The sequence below is a fragment of the Lutra lutra genome, chromosome 11 (assembly GCF_902655055.1).
Source record: "Lutra lutra chromosome 11, mLutLut1.2, whole genome shotgun sequence".
Lineage (NCBI taxonomy): Eukaryota > Metazoa > Chordata > Mammalia > Carnivora > Mustelidae > Lutra > Lutra lutra.
The window spans coordinates 79,476,777-79,503,337 of NC_062288.1; the positions used below are offsets into that span (position 1 = coordinate 79,476,777).

A 26,561-nucleotide genomic window follows, 5' to 3' on the forward strand; every position below is an offset into this window, starting at 1 on the left:
TAGGAAAAAACAGTATATATAGGGTTCAGCACTATCTGTGGCTTCAGGCATCTGCTGGGGGTGCCATAAAGATAAGAGAAAAACCAGGACAGAGTAATTCCATGAAATTCAACAGATAAATGTGTTTCAACAAGGGATAATGAAACAGTGTCAGATGTGGTAGAGAGGTCAGGGAAGCGAAGGACTGAGAGGTATATATGGAGTTTGGCCATTAGGAAATTGGTGGTGACCCCAGAGAGTGTAATTTAATGATGGGGTGGGGCAGGGAGATTGCAGATGGAGGAGGAATGAAAGGGAGATGAGAAATTGGAGCTGCAAATGTGGACTCCTTTTTCCAAAAAGCTTGTCTGTGAAGCACAAGAGAAGCCAGGGAGACTAGAGCACCTAGAGACGGAGTGAGACTCTGGGAGCTGCGCCAGGGCGTGTATGTCTGTGTGATCACGGGTGTGTGGGACAAAAGGTGCGTGTGCTTATCTCTCTGTGTATGTATGTGGCCGTGTGTAAACGCACATCTGTGTGTCTCTCTGCGGGTGTCGTGTATGCGTGTGTTTGTGAGAGGGTAGGGGGTATAAGGTGGAAGAGACTCGAACGGGTTTCTGAATTGAGGAGAAAGAGTGGGAAAGAAGTTACCAGAAAACCTGTTAACTCCCAGGCTGCAATTGGAGGAGCAGCTCAGAGGGCTGAGGTTTCTGCGATTTTTGCCCGTGAAGAGTGGAATTAAGATCGCTTCTTTTTACCGCGTTTTGTTATTACCCACATACTTTGATTGTATATATTATTCCCTGAATTCCTGTCCTTATGTCCCCCTCCTGTCACCCTTTTCCAGCTGATACGGATCTGGGAAACCCCAGTTCCATTTCCCCGTCAGTGGAAATACTTGAGTGTTCTAAAGACAATGAATCATGGTCTCTGTTTTTACTTATAAAACACTTCCTGGGGTCTCATGTAGCCAGAGCCTGAGAGCAAAGTAACAAGTGATGCATTTATTCACTGGAAGTATTAGCAACTCTAGCTATGCTATACATAAATTCAGAACTGCTCAATTAAAAATGTAGGAGGTGGGGCGCCTGGGTGGCTCAGTTGGTTGAGCGTCCAACTCTTGATTTCCGCTCAGGTCAGGATCTCAAGGTGGTGAGATTGAGCCCCCTGTTGGGCTCCTTGCTGGGCACGGAGCCTGCTTAAGATTCTCTGTCCCTCTCCCTCTGTCCTTTCCTTTCTTTAAAAAAAAAAAAAATGTAGGAAATAATAACGTTGAAGTCTCTGCTTCTGATTTTGAAAACTTTGACATTTGTTCACTTAAAAGGACATTGGCAGGATTCAGCAGGGGATATTGAATTTATATTACAGAGAATACTGAGAACAAGTAAATGAGTCAGCCACTGTTTGCAATTTGTCACTGACTAAATTCCTGGATGAGACTTACTGAAAAAAATGTATATTTTTTTAGAATACTGGAGAAGAGGGAAAACTTTGGAGCAATGATTTTTAGAAAAAAATGTTTTTGCTTTGAAAAATGTAATCACAAGGGACGCCTGGGTGGCTCAGTTGGTTAAGCAGCTGCCTTCGGCTCAGGTCATGATCCCAGCGTCCTGGGATCGAGTCCCACATCGGGCTCCTTGCTTGGCGGGGAGCCTGCTTCTCCCTCTGCCTCTGCCTGCCATTCTGTCTGCCTGTGCTCGCTCGCTCTCCTCTCTCTCTGACAAATAAATAAAATCTTTAAAAAAAAAAAAGAAAGAAAAATATAATCACACTCAGAAAAGGGAAAGGTTTTTATCTTTTGCTTTCATTACAAATTGTTTTTCAATGGTGCTATTAGAAATATTCTGGCCATAATTTTAAAAAAATACTTGAAATTGAAAGAAAGTATTTTTACTGAGTATTCTTTAAAACTTCATTTTGATTAGGGAAGAACATATGTAAAATATTCAGAAGGTAAAAACTGAAATCGAGTAAAAAGTAAGCCTTCTGATTTCTACTCACTGAGTTCCCACCCTAGAGGCAACCACTGTTACTAGTTTCTTGTGTTCCTCTGGAGATATTCTTTGCCTTTATACTTGTACATGTTTATGTGTTCCCCTCCATTAGTATCAGGTTGTATATGTGGTCATCTACTTTGCTTTTTTTCTGAACGGTCTTTGAACTAAGAAAGTATAGGAAAAATCATAACAGAGCACTGGCCGGTAAGTTACTAGTGAGAGTTCCACCCCCCCCCCCCCCCCCGGGACTAATATGCACGGAGGCTTCTGTTTTGGACTGAGGCATGAGAGAAGAAAAGAAGGATTTTTTTTTTTTTTTTTTTTTTTTTTTTGCAGGGGGTAGTGTCTGTGGCTGATGCTGATGCAGAGCTAAGAATTAAGATTTATTTTATACCCTTAGACTGAGTTATATGCCCAAGGTCAGAAAAATGGAGGATTTATGGGAAGTAGGAGATGGTCAAAAGTTAACTTCTGGGAAGAAGAGCCATTTCGAGTCCTGGGGACCAAAAGTAGCACACAATTGGAGAGGAGACCATTTCCCCCCACTTCCCCTTAGAAACTAGCAATAATCTGACACTCCTCAAATCTGCAGGCAGAGAATGTGGAAAATTATAAGCCAGAGTAGCAAAGGAAGGAAAAAGCAGACACCATGTAGTTACAGACTGGTTTGTGGGCATGTGTGTGGCATCCTTTTGGGGGAACTCCCCAGAATAACTTGGGGACACTTGGAGATGTGCTAATTACTAGTCATCAAACCAGCTGGAACTCTTACCATCATATTTTGGGGGTAAAAATAGACTGCAACTTGATTTTACATTCCCAATCTGGTGAGGTTTAGAAGACTTGGATTATATGTAAAACTGGAAAATACTAACTATACAATATATGCAGTACCTTGTCATAGAACAGTGGGATAGAAATCTTGATTGCAAAACAACAGATACCTACTTCAAGTTAAAGTACTGAACCAGGATTGAAAAGGAAGAGACTGAGAACTAGTAGATAAATTTTACACTCCTCGCTCTTAACAGGAATATAGAAATAGGGAGAAAGAGTTTGAAATACAACTTCTTTCTTAATGAAGTTCGTATTTTAATTCCAGTATCGTGAACACAGAGTGTTGTATTAGTTTCAGGTGTGCAATACAGTGATTCGACACTTCCTACAACAGCCAGGAGAGTCTGACATGTGTTCCCCAAGGCTGAAGGAGACAGGGGACTGACATCTAACTCTCTGAGAGGTCTCCCGCATGATAGGTTGGCTGCGTTGCTGCAACAGATAAGAGGAAGAAATGGTGTATCAGGAGCCACCAGCACTCCTGGAGTTCACTGGGGTTAACAACAGGTGCATATTTCTTATGGCTGTGCTGTGTGGACCATGGGTAAGAAAGCTGGAGCCTGGAGGCACCCCACATTCTTTTCGGAAGGGTGGCAAAGAGAAGGTGTGTGTGTGGGGGGGTTGTATTGGCAGATTGCTAGGTGCTAAGGAAAGCATAAGAAACCTGGCAGCACAGAAAAACCCAGGTCCAGAAAATTTCAGGTGGCTGCTTCCAAGCAATTGGGTGGGTTTTCAAAATAAGCCACAAACATGTTCCCCAACAGAATCAGCTTTAAGCAGCAACCACGCCTAGGTAGTGCTATTACTACAGACCTAGTCTGAGATCTCTCCACTCTCCCCTATTGCAGTGCAATATTCACTGCACCCTTGGACAAGCGAGGGGAATGTGTTTGTGGCAGGGAACACTGGCCTGTAGACACGGGGGAAAACACATAAGAAATCCCTGACTTCTCCTGCATTTTCTCTTCCTATCCCATTTTCCTCTTCCTTTCTTCCGATTTCCTCTTCCTATAACCTCTCTCCCAGAGCTTCTTCAATTTTCACTTCCCTTTAATGAATTTCTTCCTTGTAAAGGCATTAACACTTTCCTGTCACGGCTTTGGTGTCATTTTTTTCCTTCTTTTATTCTCTCGGGTTTTCTTTTATTAACTTGGGCACTACCCTGAGAGCCGTTAGTTAGCTTCTCAGGATGATTTGTTCACTCCCTGCAGTGACAGCTGTCATCACTTCATCATTTTTGTCCCCTTTCTTTAGAGGGAACAGCCCAAGGACATTGTCGTCCAGCCCCCCATGGGCACTCAAGAGCTAGGGTCGCTGCACAATGATGGCCAGAGACAGATCAACGCCTCCCAATTCATTTGAGTGAATCGGCTACTTGTTGACAGTGAAATATCCTTAGTCGTGTCTAACAGCAATCACTGTGGGTCCTTCCCATGATTTTAATCAGGCCATCAGTTTGACAGATTTAAGGCTTCAGCTTATACACCCCTGCAGAGTTATAAACACTAGGCCACTGGCCTTGGAAGCAAGGAACTGAGCTTCCACTTCTGTCTCCACTGCAGTTTACATCTATGCAGGCCTGAGATGACAGCCTCTGAATGAGGAGGACAGTGATGCCACCCTCCGTTAGACAAGATGATTAGCATGGCGTGTTTAGCAAAATGCTAGTGATAATGAAGCATTCACCAAGTATTAACTATTACTGTGTTGTAATTCTGACTCATGCGAATCCCAAATTCATCCATCTCTTGGATTCCCAGGCTATTAGTTATTTCTTCTTTCTCTCTTCTCTTTTCTTCTCTTCTCTTCTTTCTTTCTTTCTTTCTTCTTCCTTTCTCTACCTCTTTTTTTCTTTCCTCTTTGGTCAATGGCATTTTGATTTACACATATTTTTCTTTCTAGGACAGGGACTTCTTCTTAATGATCGGTACAGGAAGTTTAAATGGCTTGCAAATAATAATCCAGAAAACTGTGTCCCTGTTGCACATAGGATTGAGTTCCCTTCCAACCTACCTTATGGCTAAAGCTATAAGATAGGAAAGGACATGGCTGAGTTATAGAATATTGGATCCTTCAGACTTCTACTTCTCTTGGTTGATGTTTCCCATTTTGTCCTCCTTTCTCATTGGTTCACTTCTGAGCACATGGAGAGACTTAAAAAATACTGCTTGACATGACAGCTGCTTTGGACTTTGATTTCTAAGTCTTCGTTGACAGTGGACTCCTTAGTCTATCCCCTTCTCAAAGCCATGTGGCACTAGAATTTTTTTGACTCCTGAGAAGACCACATTTCTCTTCATTCTAGGTAGAATCAGGATCCCAATTTGCATATTACTGATATTTTTTGCTCCCCAGTAACTGGTGGAGGAAGAAAAAACAGCATTTGGAAGAAGAATTAAGGTGTTCTGGGAGAACCTTCACTGTGGGTGTGGCAGATGGAAAGAAAGTAGACCATGTACGTCAAGAGGATTCAGAACCGACACCTTCCCAGAGATGTGAGCTATATGATCATCAGCCTTTCTGAATATTAACTGGTTCTATAACCCTATTGTCAGTTATTTTACTTCCTAATGTTAAAGTGGAATTTCTTATAAAGCACAAATTAGGATTTGTAAACCCTTTGAAATAGTAATAACTTTACTTTTTAAGTAAGATACATCTCAAGACAAGGGGGTTAGGTTGTCTGCTTGATGAGTGGATGCAAATATTTTATCACTTTGATAGGCAGCTGTCAGAAAAATTGTAGGCAGATGGAGAAGTCATTACAATGCTTTTTGTTTTTTTGCTGTTGTTGGGCTTTTTAAATTTTTTTTCATCAGTCCAAGGCTCTGTGCCTTTTCTTTCTTAGCCCATAGTTTAAAATTAATCCTACTTTGGAGGGGTGCCTGGGTGGCTCAGTTGGTTAAGTATCTGCCTTTGGCTCAGGTCATGATCTCAGAATCTTGGAATTGAGCCCCAGTTCAGGCTCCCTGCTCAGTGGGGAGTCTGCTTCTCTTTCTCCCTCTGTCCTTGCCCCCACTCATGTTTTTTTCTTTCTCTCTCTCACAAACAAAATCTCTAAAAAATTTTAAAAAAAATAAATTCTACTTTGGAGGGAAAAAATCATAAATTTAACAAATATAGATTAATGATGATAAAAGTTAAAAAAGCTCCCATACTTAATATTTTATTCAAATAGTTTTGGGTTTATCAACTTGCAGTTTTTTGTTACTATTTCTCATCTGCCACACTTTGCAGCAAGAAAACTCATTAATATGCAATGTTCCTGTCCCTTCAATTGCTTCCTCCTACTGTCTAAAATATACTCAGTTCAAAATCTGTTTAGTCAAGCAGACATGAGGAAGAAAGAATTCTATGGTGTTTTTAAAAACCAATTTGTGGCAAAATCATTTTATTTTATTTTATTTTTTTTGTTCAAGCCCCAAAAAGGAGAGGCTACAGAAAATTTCCCTGTGCCATGAGAGTCTCCCAGGGGAATGAGGCAGGTGAGCAGGAGGTGGCCTCAGAGCAGCTCCTCACAGACTCCCCCTGTCACAGAAGGGTCACAAGACATTCCCCCCAGACTCAGATAAGCTGAGGCTCAAACCTTGCTCTACAAAGACACACTAAAGTCTTCAGGGCGTCACCATGGAGCCTTTCTCTTGGAACCTTCTTAGTAAACAAGCTAGTTAGAAACCTCTTTCAGTATGACAGGATACATAGGTTAAATAAATTTTAATGAAGCTGGGCCTTAGGTCCTCCTACTAGTGTTGTTTATAACTATGGTAACTGGTAATAAAATATTATTCTTGCCTCCGTCCTGACTCTAATGTCATGAACAGCTCAGTACCTGGAATTCTCCTATTCCCTATTCGAGTTTTCTCATTAGCTATCATTGGAATTTTAAAATCAATGCTTTTTTTTTTTTAGGATTGTATTTATTTATTTGACAGAGAGATAGAAAGAGAGCACAAGTAGGCAGAGCAGCAGGCAGAGGGAGAGGGAGCAGCAGGCTCTCCGCTGAGACATGGGGTTCGATTCCAGGATCCTGGAATCATGACCTGAGTGGAAAGAAGATGCTTAGTGGACCAAGCCACCCAGACATCCCTAAAATCTATGCTTTTTATTAAGAATTTTAACCAAGACTAAGTTCACGTAATTTTAAGTTTACAATATGTATTTCTACACATGCTACACCAGGTCAAATGTCAATATTCAAATGAAAAGTGAAGAGTTAAAAACACTGTAAATACAAGCAAAACCAAGTTCCAAGGTTCAGAGTTTTCAATAGTTTACAGAACCAACCTGTCTTCCTTTCCTTTCTAAATTGTTTCTTCCAAACCTTGAAACACAACTAACCTGTAGACTAGTTTATCTTTGAAGATACTACCCCTATCCTTTAGTCATAGGATCACCTGATGAAGTAACAACGTGCATTGCTTAACTGGCCAGAGCTGTTCATGTAGGGCAATTTGTATCCATAGTTTTTGGCTGTTGTTATTCCCTTTTTTAAAATTAAACCTTTTAATGTTATCGACATTTAGAAACACAGAGATAATTTGTAAAGTCCAAAAAGCATATTAAAAATAAGCAGTGCCTGGCTACCTCTTTCCCCTACTCTGATTTTGCTTTCCAATGAAGGAAACTCAAGACCAAATCTTGACAACAGAAGCAATGGCTGCTTATTTAATCACAGTATTAGGGACGCTGAAATAGACAAGCGTCCTCTGGTCTCTTTCCTCTAAATAGGTCATCAGTGAAATTACCAGACTAAAAATATCCCCCCCACACTTTTTTTTTTTTTTAGTTTTTCATAGAAATTCTAAAATCACTTTCTACATTTTTTGCAGTATTTTATTACCTGTAGAAGGAAAGGGCAACTTTACAAAATAGTAATTGTTAACACGTTGTATTTGTAAAATCCACGATGGGTAGAGTCAGCAGGGGATGGCTGACTATACTTTGAGATGGCCATGAGAATTGAGGAACTGCTAATTCTTCGTAATTGTGAAAAATTTCCTGGTCCACAAGATAACTTGTATCCAGTCATCAGTGCCCATACCACCCACTGAGAAGCCCTGCTCTGGGACAGACACCCCGAAAGTCTGTTTTGAATAACAGTGGACTTCAGAGAATGGGTGGAACATATGATTTGAAGGGCTGACTCTGTGAATCAGAACTTCAGGAAACCACAGTGAATTATCTGGCAATTAAATGTATCCCATTGATAGAGCCTGAATCCAGATCAGCCTCAGGCCTTTGCTTTTGGATTGGCCAACTAGCCCCTGGAAGCCCAAACAGTTTTGTTCTAGGGCCATGGTTCCCACCTACTGCCTTCTTCTGTAATCCCCTCTCAATGGGAGGCGGTATCAGAAATGCCACTTCCGCTACCATGCATTAGAAAGCAATAGAGTTCACGATGTTTACCCTGTGTCTTCTGAAACCAAGTGTCTCCCATTCTAAGACTTTCACACAAGATTCAAAACAGTGGCCTAGGAGCAGAATTTCAAGGGAGGCCCCTACAAAGCCAGCCAACTCCATGGTTTCCAGTAAATGGAACTCCTGCTCCAGTCTTTTGAAACTTGGTTCAAGTAAAATACCATTCTCATACCAGAGTTTGAATCACATTTCCTGTGTCCACACAGCTTCTATAGTCTTGCCAGAGAGAGCATTTACCCCTCTACTTCCTGATTTAAAAAAAAAAAAAAAAATCTGGCTGGCCTATTTTTAATATGCTAATTATCTCCATCTGTAAGTGCTTCCTAGCCTCTTTGGCTTTTCTTGGCCCAACCTCAAATCCCAACATCTCTTCCAAGGGGAAAAAAATGGGTATCCGCCTTCCGGCCAGAAGCCAAGGGGCATAAAGAGAGAGTTGAACTCTTCAAAAACTAAACATAAATATGGTGCAAATTGGCAATCAGAGTTTTAACACTACACCTTTTTAAAGATAATAAACTTTCCATGAACTCACTTTCTTTCACTTGGTTCCTATGAAGAGCAGTTCCCCAACATACTGAAATCATGGCAACTCTTTCATAAACTTCCCCAGATACATAAGCCCATTTCAGTGAAGCGGTGGATGCCATGATGTTAAGTCTCCAGGCTTTCTGTGGACCATGACTGTTTTGCTCGTGGGCCATTATGTTTCACTCTAAAAATTTACATGGGCTACCACATGGAACCTCGTACTGTGATGAGGAAAATAATAATATCTTTGAAAAATGAAGCACGTTTTCAAAATAATGTGTTATCTTTGGCCTCTGAGAATTTGTTTTTAAAATTGAGAGAGGAGGGATTAAAGCAACACTCCACCAATGTTAGCAGAAGTATCATGTCATGCTTTCTGTTTGGGTAGGAAATGGCTGGATTAAGGTCAAAATTATATAATTTCCTGACAGATGAGTAAGGACAATCATTTCAGAAATGTATTTTTAACCACTTCATCAGAAGTGTGCTTTTGTTTCCCCCCATGTATTTTAGAAGTCAGAGAACATTTTTTGTGTGTGTGTTTTAACTGTTCGAAAATCTTCCAAAATCCACAAAACTCTTTTAAATTCTTCCATACCTTACCATTTTCACTCCCCACCAAAGGCTGGTTTGGGCACTTAGCCAGAAGACATTTCTGGGGGGCAGATGCTATTGGTTGGAAGAAAAAGTAAAACAAAATAGAAAACAGAGCCCAAAGTGACAAAGACTCCCTTCTTGACCAAACTGTAGTCAGGCCCCCATGAGCCTGCTTCTTGACTAGGCCTCTTCCTTGGCCTGCCTTTAGCAAAAATCCTGCTCAATCAGTTTAGTGAGAATCTCTCCCCTTGATACTTGATCGAATCCCACATCCCTTTTCCTTGGCATTTAGGTATGCTTGGTGTCCTTGTAGCGACAACCCTGGTAAGCAAGTCTAATAAGAATTCCCCACCCTTGACGTCTGAGTAATTTCTATCTCTTGCTAGCTGCCTTTGTTGTATTCAGAGTTGAACTCAACTTCTCTCCCTATTGTAACAGTCTTGCACAAAGCCTTCCTTACCATTTTTAACAAGTGTCAGAATAATTTTTCTTTAACAAGGAATACGAGTAGGAATTAAGACTGGAATAAACATCATGAATTTAAAGGTCCCCAAACTACAAATTCTCATCCAAATAAATAATCACTAAGTAACCTCTGAATTACAGTCACCTCCTTAAAATTACTTTTTTCTAATATTTATTGTTGAAATAAGCAGTTCCCTATGATGTCTTCTTATCTCTGCACATTCTACTGCCATCCCAAATATAATAGCCCTTGCTGGTAGAACTTTCCCATACTTTTTGCAATTAACCATTTTCACTTCTGGTCTAAAAATATAACCCAAAACTTATATTCAGTTATATGTATGCAAAAAAATATATGCATGATTACGAGAAAGAAAATTAGTAAGAAAAAAACCTTTTAAAGCAATAGGTAAAGATAAACAAGTTAAGGCATTTTTTTTTCTTTGAAGAGGTTCTTTTGGTAACCAGACTTATTGTGGTGATCATTTCACAATATATGAAGTTTTGAATCATTCTGTTGTATATCTGAAACTAATATAATGTATATGTCAATCATATAAATCAATACTATCATATAAATCCATAAAAAAAACTTTGTGTGTGTGTGTGTGTACACATACACAAACAAACAAACGATACGAGTAGCTTATGACTTGGGCAAGTCATCAAGCCCCTCCAAGCTTCTCTTAGTACTTCTCATTTTCCCACAAACCAGAGCCCTTGAGCAGTGCAAGACAAATACGACTTTGATTGAGGCCTGGTATTTTACATGAATAATTTGAGCAAATTTGGCATCCTATTTACTTTCTGTTTTAAGTTTTGCTTTAACATAAAAATAAGGCTTCCACTACTTGACTATCGAGTAAATCTACCATCTTTATTTTGTGTTTTCGAGAGACCTCTGGCACACCCCTACCTACCACAGTTTGAAAAGCCGGACAGGAGATACATGCTATGTAAGTGTAGAAGATAAAATGAAACAACGTGCAACAGCTGCTCCCTTGTAAAAATGTTATTCATTTGCAAGTTATATAAGAAATACATGAATACATACTTCCTGCGAAAGCTCCTGTTAGCTGCGCTTTACTACACCACCCCTTCCCAGAGGTAACTGCTATAAACAATTCAGTATTACTCTAGACTTAAAAAATTAATTATTAAAGATTAATTATATATATATATACATAATTCACTTTCTCATGGAAACGGTATCTCTGAAAGAATGGTCTACTGCAATACAGTGTCTTTCTAAAATCTAAACTGCCTTAACTTACTTTGGTTTTCGATCCACATTTATGACCAAAAATTCACATTCAGAAGTAATAGGCAGATGAGTTTCAGGAGTAAATGTTAACCCTGGCAGAACCTGTATGCTAATTTCTATATATGCCACGGTATCTAAATTTAAAAATATGAATGCCACCATATTTCTGGTTTTATTTGACACTGTAATGAGAAACTTAAATGGATCTTTTCAAAATGAGCTCTTAATTGCCTCTGTAACTTCCCCTTGCTCTTGGTAATAACAAATCCATTATTCTAAAGGCAGCCAAGATCTTGGAGCTAGAATTGGAGTCCTGCTTTAAAACTGCTTGAAATTCTGTCCTGGGATTTTCTGTTTCCGTTTTTTCCTTAGGGCTATATTTTAAAATATTTATTGGACTTAAAAATTGGCTACACTGCCTGTGAAATCTGGAACCCAGAGATATCAGCCACCAAAGAGGGAGGAAATGAGCAGCTGGGCGAGAAGTAATACACATGAACTGGGGGCCTCTGTTGTGAAAATGGTGGTCTTGCCTGATCAGACTCAGATTCAGATTTACCCTGACCTTTTTATTTTTCCTTAAATTTAGCAAGACAAACATTTCCCTTAGCTATAACCTAAATCATATTGAGCAGGTCAATTTGACTTGAGGTCATAAAAGGCGGTGCAGCCATAATAGGTTTTTGCAAATGTACTAGATTATGTTTTTGTGACCATTGAGGGTTCTCGGACCAGGTAATTCATTGCATTTGTCATCAAGCCAAAGGAATTCTTTAGGGGCTTTACAATGTTTAGGAGCATTTTGTTAAGGAGAAAAATCTTTTTATTATAAAGTAATGCATGCTTATTGCATAAAATTTGGAAATACAGAGAGAGAAAGACAAAGACAAAGAGTAAAAATCAGCTACAATTCTGCTTTTTAAAAAGTGATAACTCTTCTTGGAAGATATTGTTGATAACCTATCCAGTGGCCATTTCTATTTTTTTTCTCATCAAAAATAAACCAGACTAGAAATAACACTATGTCCAGCCTCAAGGGATGACTATATTCATCTGAAGTAAGCATGAGCAATACCATTATTATCTCTGTGTTTAAGCATGTGACTCATTTCTGACGTAGGAGTTGCAGGGGAAGCATTCTGAGGGCTGTGGCAAGATTTTGCTTCCTAAAAGATGGCATTTTAGGGGTAAGCCTCTTTTGTTAATGCCATTTTTTACTTCCTTTTTTGAATATAGTTTTGCGAATATGTAAGGCTTGGAGCTACAGCAGCCATTTCGCAACGATGAGGCAACAACTAGAAGCCAAAATTAACATGCCAAGAGCAACATGATCGAAGACTAGAAAGAACTTTGATTATTGATAATAAAGTTGAGCTGTTGAACAAATACATTACAGCTTACCTCTAGACTTTTTGTTAAATTAATAATAAATATTCTTCTGTTTTTAGTAGCTGTTAACTGAGTACTCTTGATTAACCCTAACTTATTCAAACTCATGTACCTACTATGAGCATTTTTGATGTATTTCCTTTCATATTGTTAAAGTAAAATAAAATGGAGACCAGGATTATAGATGCCCCAAGGAAACAAAACCATTTAAGACACATAAGCAAAATATAGTTTAGTGTATAAGTAAAACTTAATTATTTCATACAAATGCTTCTGATAATCATAAATGAAACTAAAGTCATTTTCCTAAAATGGGTTAAGAGAATCACTTTTCACTAATCCCCTGACATCTGGTAACCTCCATTGTAATAACCAATAATTATGAGTGTTAAACAACTTCCTCCTTTTTCACTCTATTAGCCTAAAATGTCATGCCTCTGAACTTAATGCCATTTTTGGGTTTGAAGTCTTTCTGTTTGCAAAGAGGGTTTTTTTTTTTTTTTTCCTGCTCAATAAAATATTCCCATCAAATAAAGCTCTCTGAATTTTCTTTTGCTAGTATATAAATATTTTAAAATATGGAATCATATGAAGCATGGTTTGTGTATTCTGCTTTTTCACCCTGAACAGTATCCTAAGTCAATAAATATTCCTTAAAAACATAATTTTTAAACATAATTTTTAAAAATTTGGTCACAATATTCCAACCTATTGGTATATACTTATGTTTAACCATATCTTTATTGTTGGAAATCTTGGTGGTTCTTTTAAAATATACGTAATAGGGGCACCTGGGTGGTTCAGTGGGTTAAAGCCTTTGCCTTGGGCTCAGGTCATGATCCCAGGGTCCTGGGATCGAACCCTGCATCTCTGCTCAGCATGGAGCCTGCTTTCCCCTCACTCTCTGCCTACTGTGATCTCTCTCTCTGTCAAATAAATAAATAAAATCTTTTAAATATATATATACATAATAAATATTCTGATCAAAAAAATTCTTGCGGGGGGAGGAGTCAAGATGGCGGAGAAGTAGCAGGCTGAGACTACTTCGGGTAGCGGGAGATCAGCTAAATAGCTTATCTAAAGATTGCAAACACCTACAAATCCAACGGGAGATTGAAGAGAAGAAGAACAGCAATTCCAGAAACAGAAAATCAACCACTTTCTGCAAGGTAGGACTGGCGGAGAAGTGAATCCAAAGCGACGGGAAGATAGACCGCGGGGGGAGGGGCCGGCTCCCGGCGAGCGGCGGAGCAACGGAGCAAAATCAGGACTTTTAAAAGTCTGTTCTGCTGCGGGACATCGCTCCAGAGGCTTAACTGGGGTGAAGCCCAGGCGGGGTAAGCGCGGCCTCAGGTCCCGCAGGGTCGCAGAAGGATCGGGGGTGTCTCAGTGTCGCAGAGCTTACCGGTATTAGAACGGGGAAGCCGGCTGCAGAGACAGAGCCGAGGAGTGACTCTCAGCTCAGGGTTGCCTTGAACCGGTCGCAGGCTCGGTCAGCTCGGAGCGCGGCCGGAGGCCAGGGTGACGAGAGTCATTTGGCACTGTTCTCTGAGGGCGCACTGAGGAGTGGGGCCCCGGGCTCTCGGCTCCTCCGGGCCGGAGACCAGGAGGCCGCCATCTTTATTCCCGTCCTCCGGACTCTACGGAAAGCGCTCAGGGAACAAAAGCTCCCGAAAGCGAACCCGAGCGGATGACTCAGCGCGGCCCCGGGTAAGGGCGGTGCAACTCCGCCTGGGGCAAAGACGCTTGAGAATCACTACAACGGGCCCCTCCCGAGAAGATCTACGGGAAACCCAGCCAGGACCAAGTTCACCTACCAAGGAGAACAGCGGAATTCCAGAGGAGAAGAAAGCAAAGCACGGAACTCATGGCTTTCTCCCCATGATTTTTTAGCCTTGCAGTTAATTTAATTTTTTTTTCTTTTTCAATTTTTTTTTCTTTTTCTCTTCTTCTGCTAAATTTTTTTTAACTTTTACCATTTTCTTTTTTTTAACGTTTTTTAAATAGTTTATCTAATATATATATATTTTTTCCTCTTTTTATATTTTTTTCTTTATCGGCTTTCTTTTTTTTAATAGTTTTTTTTTTTCTTTCTTTCTGAACCCCTTTTTATCCCCTTTCTCCCCCGTCACAATTCAGGATCTCTTCTGATTTGGCTAAAGCATATTTTCCTGGGGTTGTTGCCACCCTTTTAGTATTTTACTTGCTCCTTCATAAACTCTTATCTGGACAAAATGACAAGGCGGAAAAATTCACAACAAAAAAAAGAACAAGAGGCAATACCAAAGGCTAGGGACCTAATCAATACAGACATTGGTAATATGTCAGATATAGAGTTCAGAATGATGATTCTCAAGGTTCTAGCCGGGCTTGAAAAAGGCATGGAAGATATTAAAGCAACCCTCTCGGGAGATATAAAAGCCCTTTCTGGAGAAATAAAAGAACTAAAATCTAACCAAGTTGAAATCAAAAAAGCTATTAATGAGGTGCAATCAAAAATGGAGGCTCTCACTGCTAGGATAAATGAGGCAGAAGAAAGAATTAGCGATATAGAAAACCAAATGACAGAGAATAAAGAAGCTGAGCAAAAGAGGGACAAACAGCTACTGGACCACGAGGGGAGAATTCGAGAGATAAGTGACACCATAAGACGAAACAACATTAGAATAATTGGGATTCCAGAAGAAGAGGAAACAGAGAGGGGAGCAGAAGGTATATTGGAGAGAATTATTGGAGAGAATTTCCCCAATATGGCAAAGGGAACAAGCATCCAAATCCAGGAGGTTCAGAGAACCCCCCTCAACATCAATAAGAATAGGTCTACACCCCGTCACCTAATAGTAAAATTGACAAGTCTTAGTGACAAAGAAAAGATCCTGAAAGCAGCCCGGGAAAAGAAGTCTGTAACGTACAATGGTAAAAATATTAGATTGGCAGCAGACTTATCCACAGAGACCTGGCAGGCCAGAAAGAGCTGGCATGATATATTCAGAGTACTAAATGAGAAAAACATGCAGCCAAGAATACTATATCCAGCTAGGCTATCATTGAAAATAGACAGAGAGATAAAAGCTTCCAGGACAAACAAAAACTGAAAGAATTTGCAAATACCAAACCAGCTCTACAGGAAATATTGAAAGGGGTCCTCTAAGCAAAGAGAGACCCTCAAAGTAGTAGATCAGAAAGAAACAGAGACAATATACAATAACAGTCACCTTACAGGCAATACAATGGCACTAAATTCATATCTCTCAATACTTACCCTGAATGTTAATGGGCTAAATGCCCCAATCAAAAGACACAGGGTATCAGAATGGATAAAAAAACAAAAACCATCTATATGTTGCCTACAAGAAACTCATCTTACACCCGAAGACACCTCCAGGTTTAAAGTGAGGGGATGGAAAAGAATTTACCATGCTAATGGACATCAGAAGAAAGCAGGAGTGGCAATCCTTATATCAGATCAATTAGATTTTAAGCCAAAGATTATAATAAGAGATGAGGAAGGACACTATATCATACTCAAAGGAACTGTCCAACAAGAAGATCTAACAATTTTAAATATCTATGCCCCTAACGTGGGAGCAGCCAACTATATAAACCAATTAATAACAAAATCAAAGAAACACATCGACAAGAATACAATAATAGTAGGGGATTTTAACACTCCCCTCACTGAAATGGACAGATCATCCAAGCAAAAGATCAACAAGGAAATCAAGGGCTTAAATGACACACTGGACCAGATGGACATCACAGATATATTCAGAACATTTCATCCCAAAGCAACAGAATACACATTCTTCTCTAGTGCACATGGAACATTCTCCAGAATAGATCACATTCTTGGTCCTAAATCAAGTCTCAACCGGTATCAAAAGATTGGGATCATTCCCTGCATATTTTCAGACCACAATGCTCTAAAGCTAGAACTCAATAACAAGAGGAAATTTGGAAAGAACCCAAATACATGGAGACTAAACAGCATCCTTCTAAAGAATGAATGGGTCAACCAGGAAATCAAAGAAGAATTGAAAAAAATTATGGAAACAAATGATAATGAAAACACAACAGTTCAGAATCTGTGGGACACAACAAAGGCAGTCCTGAGAGGAAAATATATAGCGGTACAAGCCTTTCTCAAGAAACAAGAAAGGTCTCAGGTACACAACCTAACCCTACACCTAAAGGAGCTGGAGAAAGAACAAGAAAGAAACCCTAAACCCAGCAGGAGAAGAGAAATCATACAGATCAGAGCAGAAATCAATGAAATAGAAACCAAAAAAACAATAGAACAAATCAACGAAACTAGGAGCTGGTTCTTTGAAAGAATTAATAAGATTGATAAACCCCTGGCCAGACTTATCAAAAAGAAAAGAGAGAGGACCCAAATAAATAAAATCATGAATGAAAGAGGAGATATCACAACGAACACCAAAGAAATACAGACAATTATAAGAACATACTATGAGCAACTCTACGCCAACAAATTTGACAATTTGGAAGAAATGGATGCATTCCTAGAGACATATAAACTACCACAACTGAACCAGGAAGAAATAGAAAGCCTGAACAGACCCATAACCAGTAAGGAGATTGAAACAGTCATCAAAAATCTCCAAACAAACAAAAGCCCAGGGCCAGACGGCTTCCCGGGGGAATTCTACCAAACATTTAAAGAAGAACTAATTCCTATTCTCCTGAAACTGTTCCAAAAAATAGCAATAGAAGGAAAACTTCCAAACTCATTTTATGAGGCCAGCATCACCTTGATCCCAAAACCAGACAAGGATCCCAACAAAAAAGAGAACTACAGACCAATATCCTTGATGAACACAGATGCAAAAATTCTCGCCAAAATACTAGCCAATAGGATTCAACAGTACGTTAAAAGGATTATTCACCACGACCAAGTGGGATTTATTCCAGGGCTGCAAGGCTGGTTCAACATCCGCAAATCAATCAATGTGATACAACACATTAATTAAAGAAAGAACAAGAACCATATGATACTCTCCATAGATGCTGAAAAAGCATTTGACAAAGTACAGCATCCCTTCCTGATCAAAACTCTTCAAAGTGTAGGGATAGACGGCACATCCCTCAATATTATCAAAGCCATCTATGAAAAACCCACTGCAAATATCATTCTCAATGGAGAAAAACTGAAAGCTTTTCCGCTAAGGTCAGGAACACGGCAGGGATGTCCGTTATCACCACTGCTATTCAACATAGTACTAGAAGTCCTAGCCTCAGCAATCAGACAACAAAAGGAAATTAAAGGCATCCAAATCGGCAAAGAAGAAGTCAAACTATCACTCTTCGCAGATGATATGATACTCTATGTGGAAAACCCAAAAGACTCCACTCCAAAACTGCTAGAACTTGTACAGGAATTCAGTAAAGTGTCAGGATATAAAATCAATGCACAGAAATCAGTTGCATTTCTCTACACCAACAACAAGACAGAAGAAAGAGAAATTAAGGAGTCCATCCCATTTACAATTGCACCCAAAACTATAAGATACCTAGGAATAAACCTAACCAAAGAGACTAAGAATCTATACTCAGAAAACTATAAAGTACTCATGAAAGAAATTGAGGAAGACACGAAGAAATGGAAAAATGTTCCATGCTCCTGGATTGGAAGAATAAATATTGTGAAAATGTCTATGCTACCTAAAGCAATCTACACATTTAATGCAATTCCTTTCAAAGTACCATCCATTTTTTTCAAAGAAATGGAACAAATAATCCTAAAATTTATATGGAACCAGAAAAGACCTCGAATAGCCAAAGGAATATTGAAAAAGAAAGCCAAAGTTGGTGGCATCACAATCCCGGACTTCAAGCTCTATTACAAAGCTGTCATCATCAAGACAGCATGGTACTGGCACAAAAACAGACACATAGATCAATGGAACAGAATAGAGAGCCCAGAAATGGACCCTCAACTCTATGGTCAACTCATCTTCGACAAAGCAGGAAAGAATGTCCAATGGAACAAAGACAGCCTCTTCAATAAATGGTGTTGGGAAAATTGGACAGCCACATGCAGAAAAATGAAATTGGATCATTTCCTTACACCACACACGAAAATAGACTCAAAATGGATGAAGGATCTCAATGTGAGAAAGGAATCCATCAAAATCCTCGAGGAGAACACAGGCAGCAACCTCTTCGACGTCAGCCGCAGCAACATCTTCCTAGGAACATCACCAAAGGCAAGGGAAGCAAGGGCAAAAATGAACTTTTGGGATTTTATCAAGATCAAAAGCTTTTGCACAGCAAAGGAAACAGTGAACAAAACCAAAAGACAACTGACAGAATGGGAGAAGATATTTGCAAATGACATATCAGATAAAGGGCTAGTGTCCAAAATCTATAAAGAACTTAGCAAACTCAACACCCAAAGAACAAATAATCCAATCAAGAAATGGGCAGAGGACATGAACAGACATTTCTGCAAAGAAGACATCCAGATGGCCAACAGACACATGAAAAAGTGCTCCATATCACTCGGCATCAGGGAAATACAAATCAAAACCACCATGAGATATCACCTCACACCAGTCAGAATGGCTAAAATTAACAAGTCAGGAAATGACAGATGCTGGCGAGGATGCGGAGAAAGGGGAACCCTCCTACACTGTTGGTGGGAATGCAAGCTGGTGCAACCACTCTGGAAAACAGCATGGAGGTTCCTCAAAATGTTGAAAATAGAACTACCCTATGACCCTGCAATTGCACTGCTGGGTATTTACCCTAAAGATACAAACATAGTGATCCGAAGGGGCACATGCACCCGAATGTTTATAGCAGCAATGTCTACAATAGCCAAACTATGGAAAGAACCTAGATGTCCATCTACAGACGAATGGATAAAGAAGATGTGGTATATATACACAATGGAATACTATGCAGCCATCAAAAGAAATGAAATCTTGCCATTTGCGACGACGTGGATGGAACTAGAGGGTATCATGCTTAGCGAAATAAGTCAATCGGAGAAAGACAACTATCATATGATCTCCCTGATATGAGGGAGAGGAGATGCAACATGGGGGGTCGAGGGGGTAGGAGAAGAGTAAATGAAACAAGATGGGATTGGGAGGGAGACAAACCATAAGTGACTCTTAATCTCACAAAACAAACTGAGGGTTGATGGGGGGAGGGGGTTGGGAGAGGGGGTGGGGTTATGGATATCGGGGAGGGTATGTGCTATGGTGAGTGTTGTGAAGTATGTAAACCTGGCGATTCGCAGACCTGTACCCCTGGGGATAAAAATATATGTTTATAAAGCTGTAAAAAAAAAAAAAAAAAGAAAGAAAGGATGAATCCCCAAGTTTTGTAGCAACATGGACGGGACTGGAAGAGATTATGCTGAGTGAAATAAGTCAAGCAGAGAGAGTCAATTATCATATGGTTTCACTTATTTGTGGAGCATAACAAATAGCATGGAGGACAAGGGGAGATGGAGAGGAGAAGGGAGTTGAGGGAAATTGGAAGGGGAGGTGAACCATGAGAGACTATGGACTCTGAAAAATGATCTGAGAATTTTGAAGGGGTGGGGGGTGGGAGGTTGGGGGCACCAGGTGGTGGGTATTGTAGAGGGCACGGATTGCATGGAGCACTGGGTGTGGTGCAAAAATAATGAATACTGTTATGCTGAAAAAAAAATAAAAAAATTAAAAAAAAAATTTCTTGCACCTATTTTTTTTTAAATCAGACTCTAAATTTTTGCTCTACAATATACTCCTAGAAGTGAATGCTCTGCTCTTTGTTATGTAAGACCCTATCGCATTTATGATGTTTGAGAGGAAGAATCTAAGTAGTAGCTTGATTTGTCTTTTCTTTTACTGAAACACTACTTGTTCACACTGCCCTCTCAGAAGTGATGTTCATCGCCAAAACCCACAGTGGCACAGCCCACAAACCTGCATTAGTTCTCACGGAGCGTTTCCTTTTGTTTTTAGAGGACAAAGCAAGAGATAGAGATAAATGTGTCTCTGAGCCCTGAATGGTGTTTATCATAAGAGCAGGTGTTCAGAGTCCCACGTTGTGCTGCAGTAGCACTAAACAACCCCCAGTGACAGCAGCGCCCAGCTGTTCTCTAGTACACCTACTTTTTTGTTTGTGTTTGTGTGATGCAGGACTGCCCAAAGTACAGGACCCAGGGAAATACGCATGTAAAGATGCTTTCGAATAAAGCCCACTTGTTTCAAAAGAAAGAAAAATGACATTTTAACTTACAGTATTCAAGCAATATTTATGTAAGGAATTTTGTCAATAATTGTGTGTGTGGAGGCACACAGAGTTTAAATTCTTAGTTTGGGCTTTTTTATTTGTGATGACTGGTGTCTCCTGTATATGTTTACCCTTTTGAAATGATTATCAGGAATTCATAACGGGCTCTCTGGACAGAAATAGATGTATAATAATTTATGCACACATATGATTAAACATAAAAGAAAAAGCCATTGTGAATTCAAGCACCAATGGATTCTATATGAAACCTCAGTCCGAAACGGATTGATCTGAGGACGATACAATTACCGAAGAGCGCAATGACAGATTACAATTTCCTTGCTAGAGCTTCGGTTTTCATAGGATTTGTTGTAGTCTTTGATGCCATTTTGCAGTACACATGATCTCATTATCTGTTAAACCGATCAAAACATTAAGACTAGTGTTTTGTATTACTACACATTTTTATGGAAGTAGAATAAATTTAAATAATATTACGGCTATATATGGCCTATGTTGACAGCATTTGTGGCTGGTTTGTAGGAAAATTCGTACTCAGTGCAAAATCAACTCCCTCTCTGTTAATATATTCCTGCTTGTTGATCTCGTGGAAAGTTTATCATAGTCACTCAGAGCAGGGAAGCTGAGTATAAATGAATGGACATGGGGATCTAGGAATCAGAGAACTTGATTTTTTTGTTCCGTTTCTGCCACCAATTATTTGGCCCGAGTCTCTTCGTCTGTCTCATAGACTGCTCTAGTAAAGTAGTTTTCTGGATGATGCCCCCATGTAACCTGAATAACCAGGTTGTAAGGGAAGGAATTTGCGGAGTATGCAATCAAGTTTAGTAATAAGGAAATAAAGGTAATAAAAAACTCCTGGGTGATGCGCTGAAGTGCTGGGAAATCAGTGAGAGTATCGCAGGGGAGGTCCACCATAATCTGCCATCGTTATCAGATGTTCCTGTCTGTAAGAGCAGGAAAAAAATTCAACCTTCCTCAACTCAGAAAGGTCACATCTATTACCTGTGGCAATGCTGCAAAGTATCCCCAATCTGGAATTTTTTGTCTATATGTGGAGCTGTCTTTGTATGTGCAAACCAGTTTGTTTCTTTTCATATCTTATTATAATTACCTCCACTGGGTGAAGGATGGATGTAGCATGAGGTTGGAAGATAGATTAGAAAATTGGCAGAAAAATGTTCACCTACTGAAAATGATATAGGAAAATAAAATGGCAACCATAACCTCTGGCAGTTCAGCAATTATACACTTCATTTTGTTAGAGGAGAGAAAGGCAGTAAAAATGACTTAGGAGCACCCCCAGGAAAATCAGTTAACAAGAAACAGTGTGGGTCCACTGGCCAAAACAGAAATGCAGAGATAATAAGATGAGATCCAGGCACTTTCCTTCTAATCTGTTTGTTAGAGCCACAGAGTTAATCATGGCGTCGTGATAGCTGAAGAAGCTTCCTTGTTTTAGCACAGATACTCAACACCAAACACACACACACAGTTTCAAATGTCAGATAATAAGCATGAACAATCATGGAGCCCTGTTGCCTGCCAAGTGCTGGGCTAAGCACTCAGACCAGTCTTTCGAAGTTTCCCTTATTCCCACTTCACAGATGAGGGCACTAAAGTTTAGGAAGACAAAATGACCTGCCTAGGAACAGAGTGCTAATGAGTTGTCAAATTGGGATTAAAAATCTACGTCTATTTGCCTCTAGATCTCTAGCCCTTAGCATTTATAGGATACTGGTTCTAGATTTGCTTTCCAGAGAACCTGTATCTAAAATGCCATTTCCAGTGGCGCCTGGGTACCTTAGTCAGTTATGTCTGCCTTTGGCTCAGGTCATGATCCCAGGATCCTGGGATCAAGTCCCATATTGGGCTCCCTGCTCAGCAGGGTTCCTGCTTCTCCTTCTCCTTCTACTCCTTCCTCCAGCTAGAGCACTCTCTTTCTGAAAAATAAAATTTTTTTTATAATTTTTTAAAAAATAAATAAAATACATAAATAGATCTTTTAAAATGTCATTTCCACCACTTGCCATCCTCCTTAGCTTTATTTTTCTTCAGTGCATTTACCATTATTGTATGATTTATGTTTTTAGATACCATATATACTTTACATTATTATATATATTCCTATATACTGTTTACTATTATTATATGCATATTGTTAATTCCCACTTCTTCTAGTCTGTCTGCCTCCATATTTTGTTCCCTGCTGACCTCCTGGGCTTTGAATGGTGCCTGGCACAGTGTAATTGCAAATACACATTTGTCAGGATACATCTGCACATAGCAACTTCTTAATATGAGTGTCACTATAATCTATTTTCTTTCATAATTGGGGATTTTTTCCTTTATCTGATAGTTGCATTAATTTTAGCTATTGCAGTTTTTTAACGTATTAACTTTACTTTTAATGTTAGTAGAAGATCAGACAATTGACACCTAGAGAAAAATAAATGTCAGATAAAATATGTAAAATATATTTTAAAAACAGAAGTTGAAAAATTTTGCCTTAAATGGAAGCTAATAGGCTGACACTGGTTCAAAACATTTCACAGAATGAGCCAGAAAATGAGTAATTGGGCTTTGGCCAGAGACACAAAGGTCACTTTCCTGAAAAACGCTTTGCAAAACTTTTATCAGAAAATTGCTTTATCATTTTGAAATTTGAAGTGCTATACCTTAGCTTCTACGTTCCAATTCAGAAATAACTATCTCATCTTGCCATTCAGCAAAGATATTTGCTTTACAGCTTTCATTTATGTTGCCCGAAATATTTTTTTTAAATGCTTTATGCTGTGGCTTCTGCACTCTTCAAGGTGATGAAACCAAAAAAGCACCTTTTTGTGTTTTCAACAGTACTGGAATTAGCCTCAAGAAAATTTAATAATTCAGGTACAATATAAATGCAACAGTAATAATTTTTTTCATTTACTGCTGTCTGCCCTGGCCCTGAACTTTTAAACTAGTCTGACTCATGTACCCCCAAGTCCTGTGGGAAATAAAAGCCACTCTGTTTGCAGTAGATGCCCTGGACCCTGTCTCTCGGCCCCTCCGTTCTCTACACCCTATCTCCCGCCTCCCACCCCCACTGAGCGTCAGTCCTGCTGACCCATTTGCTTTTCAAAAAGCAAAGCTTTTTCTGGTTCCATGCTCAACTCTGGTTTTTGAAGACTGAGTGACTTAAAGGAATCCGGGCTTTGGGTGCTGTCTGCAGACTTGGCTCATATTCAAGGTCAAGTTCCTCCTATGTTTAGTACTCTGAACACAATACAGCAGGCCTTGTTGGTGCAGCTCTCAAGACCCAGACTTCTCACAGTGTCCTAGCAGGGCCCATTCGGTTCCTCTCTGAGGGAGTGTTAGGTAACCAGTCAGTGGATAGGTTTGCATTTTTACCCCAGGTACAGAGCTGTTTACCTGGAAAAGGCCAGGCAGTAGCCTTCTTGATGTGAAAAAACTTAAAAGCCATAAAACAACCCAGCTGCTGCAAGAATGTAATATCTGTGCTCACACAGAGGTCTGTTTAGAGATAGAGAATGTGACTCATTTTCTAATCCTGTGAAGTGCGTAGGCCAGTAGGCTGCATGGCCAAGCAGGGATATAAATTTGCTAAATTGAATTCATCAGAGCAGATACTCAATATTGCCAAGAGATGGCAGATGTGAGCATATCTCTTTAGTTCAAACCTTATTTACATAGTTCGGCTATGACATAGTCCTTGAGTTTGCTCTGCTCTAATTCAGGCATAAAAATCAGCTCCAATTACTGTTATGCTGAAAAAATAAAAAATTAAAAAAAAATCAGCTCCATTAACATTCATTCTCTGCATGCAACTCAAAGAGAATAAATGGTTAAGAAGAACAATCCTGATTTCTGCCAAGGATCTGCCATCTTACCTTATGACATGCTTGAGTAAGGTGTGTCTTTTCTTGGTTCCCGCTTGTATTGCAACCAAGGCTTGAGATGAATTCCCCAATATCACACACCGTCTGTGAAGGAACAGATTTTCACAACTTACAAAACATGCTCCTCCAAAAGAAGGGACACGCAACAATCTATGTTTTATTGTCCCCAGAGAAAGCCCGGTTAGGTCAAAGCTCTGCGGGATCACCATGAGTGTGTGATCCTTCTTACGGGGAAGAAACACTGCCCTCTCTGGTCAGCTCTAGTGAAAGGGTGGGTATGAGAGCCATCTTGCTCTCAGTCCTCAAGCAAGAGGGTTTAGGTGCTGATTGTTTATGTGTTCTCTGGGAAAGCCAGCTGCATGGTGCTGGGAGACCTTACAGGGCGGTGTAGCTCCCCCTGCCGGGAGGAAGAACCCCTACCAATCACAGAGAAAGCTGAGTTTGGAATCATTCCTTGCACGAACAGCCCAAAGCCTGAGATAGTTTATTGCCCAGGGAGCCCAAGAGTGTCTCAGTAATTGTCAGACAATCCTGAGTGTTGCATCAGACCACGTGTTTTGAAACATTAGCATTTCTGCTATTTTTAAATACAGCTTAAGAGCTGATTAGCAGAATGGCCAGACTTATAAGAGATCATGCAACAGATGTAAATGGGGTTTTGGGGGGGGGTGAGGGAGGGTAAAGGAGCAGTTCTGTATTTTCTATCGTTGTATACCACGTACAGAAGCTAGGACAGGGAAATCATCATGTGAATTTGGTTTTGTGAATTTGGTTTGATGGTGAGAAAATAAATAATTAAAAAAAATAATTTGGTTTGAGCCATTCTTTAAAATAAATGTGGTTGGGGCTCCTGGGTGGCTCAGTCATTAAGCATTTGCCTTCAGCTCACGTCATGATCCCACAGTCCAGGGATGGAGCCCCACGTCAGTCTCCCTGCTCAATGGGAAGCCTGCTTCTGCTTCTCCCACACACCCTGCTTGTGTTCCCTCTCTCACTGTGCCTCTCTCTGTCAAATAAATAAAATCTTAAAAAAAATAAATGTGGGAAGATGATGATAACTGGATACAAATATTATTGCTATCGTGGATGGAGCAACTGTGTGGGTCACAAATGAAGTAGATGGAAGGTGAATGTAGCACGTATTTTGGGATATATTTGTTTTCTGATCAAACTGTGGCATGCTCCAATCACTTACCACCACACACCATGAATATTGCTCAGAACTTTTGGATCACAAATAATGGCAAACTAATACAAACTAGCTTGACTGAAAAGGAGAAATTTTTATCAGGTAGCCAAATTTAAGGCAGGACTTCTGAGAAAACCAGAATCTAGGACTGAATGTCACATGGACCATCTCTGTCTCTCTCTCTCTCTCCTCTGTGGTTTACGTTCATTTCCTCTGCAGCCTTCTCGACACATGAAGGCACGGCTGCCCACAGATTTAGAACTCACATCATTCCAGATGTCCCCCTCATTCTAATTTTTAAAACATCAGCAAAGGAGTCTAATTGATGTAGCTCGAGTTTTGTGCCCATGTAGTTCACGCAACAAGGTCATCTAATGGTAGTGACAACCATGGCATAAACTCAGGTTTGGAGTAAGGCGCAGGAGTGCGGGATAGAACAAAGTGGGTGCTCTCAGCAGGAGAGGGGAGGGGGCTCCATAAAGAAAACCCTATGGACCCCTGTGTAAGATATTTATTGAACACCTACTTTTGAATTCAGACTCAAGGGTAATATCATTTAGTCTACCCAAGTTCATAAATGAAAGATTAGTCTGCATAGCGTAGAAAGCCGCTGCAGAGGGGGGGGTTCCCAGTGCAGGCCTTCCTTCTCTCGAGAGGGCTTTACCTCCTCTCCGTTTTAAGCAATATACCTCTAGGGGTTACATTTTTCTTTATGGTTTTGCTTT

General features: G+C 39.9%; 1 long non-coding RNA gene across 5 annotated transcripts in view; it reads right to left on the minus strand.

Annotated features, from left to right (window-relative positions):
• Positions 1-26,561, minus strand: part of LOC125080564 (uncharacterized) — a 310,278-nt gene that overhangs the window by 83,665 nt on the left and 200,052 nt on the right. For 3 of the 5 annotated variants that reach the window (XR_007121408.1, XR_007121405.1, XR_007121404.1), the window contains exon 5: positions 24,639-24,731. This is a non-coding gene — a long non-coding RNA (uncharacterized LOC125080564). Of the gene's footprint in view, positions 1-12,862; positions 12,875-21,117; positions 21,130-24,638; positions 24,732-26,561 lie in introns of those variants that run through there. The other 2 variants (XR_007121407.1, XR_007121406.1) reach the window with 2 other exon arrangements.